This window comes from Brassica napus, chromosome C3, assembly GCF_020379485.1.
Source record: "Brassica napus cultivar Da-Ae chromosome C3, Da-Ae, whole genome shotgun sequence".
NCBI lineage: Eukaryota > Viridiplantae > Streptophyta > Magnoliopsida > Brassicales > Brassicaceae > Brassica > Brassica napus.
Genome location: NC_063446.1, coordinates 66,015,009 through 66,020,318, shown reverse-complemented (window position 1 = coordinate 66,020,318; position 5,310 = coordinate 66,015,009). Strand labels below are relative to the sequence as shown.

The 5,310-nt window shown below is 36.8% G+C and overlaps 1 non-coding gene across 1 annotated transcript; it reads left to right on the top strand.

Annotated features, from left to right (window-relative positions):
- The first annotated feature begins 312 nt into the window (after positions 1-312).
- LOC125584669 lies at positions 313-419 on the top strand. The gene has a single exon (XR_007321579.1). It is a non-coding gene; the product is annotated as a small nucleolar RNA R71 (small nucleolar RNA).
- The last annotated feature ends 4,891 nt before the right edge of the window (positions 420-5,310 follow it).

The window sequence follows — 5,310 nt, the reverse complement described above, 5'->3', positions numbered from 1 at the left end:
ATTGACCCCAGGTGGTGCATCTTGGTTTGGGTTACCAACAAAGTTCAGCTGCTCTTGGGTGGATTTATCAGCAATGAGTATGTCTATCTTATCCTGTAGAGCCTTTAAATCCTTCCTCGTCTGCTTGTCATCTGTTCTACTGCCTCTGTCGTGGTCTCCACTGTAGACTGCGTCACTACCATGTTGTGAACCAGCTCCTCTGCATCTTCCTCAGTTCTTCCCAAGAAAAATCCATTGCTAGCTGTATTCAATCTGGCTCTGTACTTAGGAAGAGCTCCCCTGTAGAATGTGCTCAGCAGGCTTTCCTTAGAGAAACCATGGTGAGGGCATTGAGCTTGGTAGCCCTTGAATCTCTCCCAGGCTTCACTGAATCCTTCCAAGCCCTTCTGTTGAAAGCTGGAGATCTCATTTCTCAGCTTAGCAGTTCTTGAAGTAGACAAGAACTTCTCCAAGAATGCTTTCTTGCAGTCATTCCAAGTGGTGATAGAGTCGCTGGGTAGGGACTTCTCCCACTGACGCGCCTTATCCCCCAAAGAGAAAGGGAATAACTTCAATTTTAAAGCATCCTCTGACACACCATTGGTTTTTGACAACCCACAGTAGCTGTCGAACCTGTCCAAGTGATCGAATGGGTCCTCTAAAGCCAAGCCATGATATTTGTTGTTCGCGATCACGTTGAGGAGTCCTGACTTGACCTCAAAGTTGTTGGCTGCCACAACCGATGCTCGGATTCCCAGTCTATGACCATGAATGTTGGGCCGATCATAAGTACCAATGGGTCGAGCTGCCCGCGGTTGGTTTTCTGCCCCTTGCGGTGGATCTGCCATATCAATATCCAATCTCTGCAAGTGGGCTTGTTGTTCTTCTTCTCTTCTAGCTGTAGCACACTCCCTCTCTAAATCTCTGATGTCTGCTACTATTGGAACTAGGTTTGATGGACCCCTGCTCCTCAAGTTCATACACCTGAAAGTTAAAGGTAGGTGAAGAAGAAGAATCAGTAACAAAACAAAATTAAAATGACTTAGTCTCAAGCAAGTGACTAAATCTCAATGTTCAAATCTACTCAGAATTTGGCAACGGCGCCAATTTGATGTTAGGAGTTTTCAAGGCTCCTAAGACAAATGTTGTAGTATAGTGAATGTCGAACCAGTTCTGAGGGATATCAAAGCACTGAGAATGCAAGTACTCACTTAATCTAAGTGCAACCAATGATTTAGATGGGTTTTAAACTACTACTAATACTAAAAAGCAATTACAGAATGATACTTTCTTAACTAAGGAAAAGAGAACTCATGGGCATAGGGATTAGACCTTGGGTGATCAAGTTTCGAACTAAGGATGGCAAACGATAAATCAAACTATCAACCTTAAGCTTAGACACAATCTTAAACAAACTCTATGTCTAGATGAATGTTCATTTACTAACATACCTCAAACATCAAATGTCTTTGGTTGAATAATATGAAAGCAATCATTACTAACAAGTCTATTGGCTATCTTAACACCTTTAACAACAAATGTCTTTGGTAAAGTATGTTAAAAGCTTAGGAGAGTTGTCTCAGGCATTTCATCAAACACCTTGTGGGTGGGAAATGCCTAAAGATCAACTTTTGAGTGGCCAACCCAGAAGCTGCATTATGAATACCCTACTAGCAAGGAACAAAAATGATCTACACTAAAACATCCTAGAACTAGCCTAATCACCCTTAATCTCCCTAACCCATGAATTCAAAAAGTGATTACTCACTAATCTCCATGATTCCTCTTAAACCCATATTGGATTTCAGATTAATCATGTAGAGAAATAAACAAGAAATCAACAAGAACACAAGATCAAAGCAATGAAATCTGAATCAAAAGAAGTTTTTACTAGTTCTTCTCCAGAAAAGAGATTCTGCCCCTGGTGGCTACCAAAGGTACTTAAAACATATGTTTTGAAAAGTAAAAACGTGCATAATGAAATGACTAAAAGGCCCTTGAGTAAACTGAATTCGAGCAAACAATAGGCGCGCAGCGACCTCCAGTAGTCGCTCCGAGAGGTCGCTCCAGGCTTCGGGAGCGACCTCAGTGGGTCGCTCTGAGAGGTCGCTCCGGCTCCATTGTGTTGTCGTCACGCGATAGAAATGCAAGCGACCTCGGGGTGTCACTCTGGCCAAGTCGCTCTGGGCTTTGGGAGCGACCTGGAGTGATCGCTCTGATAGGTCGCTCCGGGTCAGTTTTCGGCTTCCACCGGGATGAAATGGCGAGCGACTTCTCCGCATCGCTCTGGTAAGGTTGCTCTGATAAGGCAGGTCAGAGCGACTTGCTGGTGTCGCTCCGGGAAGTCGCTCCCAACGCTCTGCTCGTCCAATGATCATCTTTACACCTCTTTCGAGCTCCAAACACACCCAAATGTCTCCGAGAACTTCATGTGGTACTCCAATACCTGATAAAGACTTATGTATGCAAAATGCAACCTAAACATGGCTAAATCCTAGTCTATATGATGAAAATGCACATGGGTGAATGGATAAAACAATGGAAATATGCAAGATATCAATTACATGAAAATCAAAGAAACATGATGTGGTTAGCAAGAGTGGTACTGAAGCTGAGTATCGAAGCATGGCGCATGCTACTTGTGAGTTACTCTGGTTACAACAACTTCTCACAAGTCTTCACATCAAGGTTTCAACGAATGCAAAGCTCTTATGTGATAATAAGTCAGCAATGCATATTGCCACCAATCCCGTCTTCCATGAACGGACGAAGTGCGTAGAGATAGTTTGCCACACCGTTCGTGATCAGGTTAAGAAATGCTTCATTACTTTGATGCATGTTTCTAGTGCAAACCAGCATGCATATATCATGACGAAGCCTCTTTACTCTGGACTGTTTCATTCCATCTTCAACCGTATGTCCATATCAACTCTCTTCCTTCCACCTGATATCTCAGTTTCAGAGTTTTGACCGGAGTGTATTGTGTATATACCGGTTTAGTAGATTAGATAACCGACATGGTTTAAGTTTTTTTTTTTGCTTAACTGTGTGTATATATATTGGTTGTAATAAATTTTGGTAAATTAATTCAATCAATTAATTTTATTCAATATCTCCCTATAAACATGTGCCAAATGACCAATCATGTGTTTTCCCTAAAGGCAAGCGTTTAGTTCAGCTATACACATGTTCCATGATCGATTGATGATCAATCGACTCCAAAAAAAGATATTAGTTAATAGTTTTTTTCATTCAGTTGATAGATTGTTTCAAAAATTATAGAAAATGAACATACGCACGAATGGAATTAGTTTTAAGCCGTACCTTACTACTTATAGTCACATGTCAGACGAACACAATATCATAATTCTTTTAAGTATTAAAGTATTTGAGTTCTATCCACTATCAAATTTTTTAATATCAGTCACACCATATAAACCTATAATAACTAATTACAGACCTAAAAATGTGTTTATTTGTTATCAATTATGTGTTGATTCTGGTTCAACGAGATAACAGTACCTCAGCTGATTATATGAGGAGGTTCACTAATGGTCTAATCATGGTTAGAAGTTTGTTATTAATGGATACGCTTATGTAAGCAAAAACAACTCACGAGTGATTTCTTCACCAACGACCAACTTTTCTTGTTGTCGATGTAAGCTCAAGAAATTGGTAATTGGTATGTTGCTTTAGAACATAATTATTGCGAGGGTTGTTAGGGTGACGATATTAGCGGAATATAAGAACCCGTCTCATAGCTTTTAACTGAAAAAACTAAGAACCGAGCCGGTTCTTAATTTTTTCAGTTAAAAGTTATGAGATGGGTTCTTATATTCCGATAAAAACCCCACCCTAAGAACCTCCTAATATTAGTGATGAAGTTCTGGTTCGTATTCCTATGTTATACATGGAAGATGATGTGTAACAAACACTTCAGAATAATAAAAAAGATATGTCAAGAGGCACTCATATGAAATATTTGTATATGTTTGGTTTACGTGATAAATATTAAGGAATACTATTAGATTGTAAAAAGTTTTGGTGATACTAAAATATAAAATATATATTAGATAATAAAAAATAACAATTTGATATATATTTTGGTTTTTACATACGTTTGAGGTTAGAGATTTTGATATTGTAATTTTTCGAAAAAACTACAAACTTTTTTAGGGGGTTTTATAGCTAAGTAAATTGGTAGACTAGATCAATAAGCGTTGAGTCAGTAAAGATAAATATATTAGAAATCGATTAGTGTTGAATGTGTATGACATCGTCCTGTTATATAGATCAAGCAAATTTGTAAAAAAAAATGTGTAATAGATTTCTGATAAGAGATACTGCTTTTGAAATTATTTTGTGTATTTTGTTTTTGCTGAATTTCGATTCTATAGTTGAATTTTGTTGGTTTTGAGAGAATGAGTTATGTTGTAACTCTAATCATAAAATAATAATTCATTGTTATATTTATTTATAGTTAAATGATAAGATTATTTAAGAAAATTAATTAAGCTTAATTTTAGAGAAAAAGAATATAGAAACTATTAATCATTTTTTTTTTTTGTAACTTAACTATTAATCATTTTTTTGTCATTGTTTTTTTGTAATTTTATCGTTCAACATGTCTTTTTCATCGTCTTTTACACAAAATTCATTTTTATTTTTATCAAGGAAATACCTATATACCTTTGTGATAAAAAGTAATATGACCTTCAAATAATTTTATACGAAATCGATATATAGTATTAAACTATGAATACAGAAATAAACCAGATGAAAACAAAGAATATGGAGGACAATAATTGGTGTAATCAAGGTATCGTCATTATCATTGAACATTTTAAATATTTTTATGAAATGCTGTTTATAAAAGCTTTACGGTTATGCACTCAAGCATAACGTTTGCCAATCGTTTTCCAAAACGCTTTTATTTTAAATACAATGACAATTCAAAAGTTCAAAAGAAAGAGGAGCGAAGTTAGGGATGGCGATTTTTCTCTCACGATTCACTCTCAAAAATCAATACTCTTCCGAAAGTAGAGGGTTTTCCTCGACCAATCAGGATGGAGATAACATACGGAAAGTCTTTTCCCTTGCCGCTAAACCAATTTTTTTGGAAATTTTCCAAATCTTTGCTCAGATATCACGAGAATCTCGTCAAATATCTTATTTTTCTTCAAATCTTCAATCATTGAGGGTGTTTATCTAGGGCTTTCTTGTGAGCCACCTTCGTTTCAGCCTTATAAAACGAAGAGAAACTTTTCTTGGCTTGAAAATTATCTATTTCTTCTTCTAATGGACGAAGGATTAGATAAATTCATGAAAGCA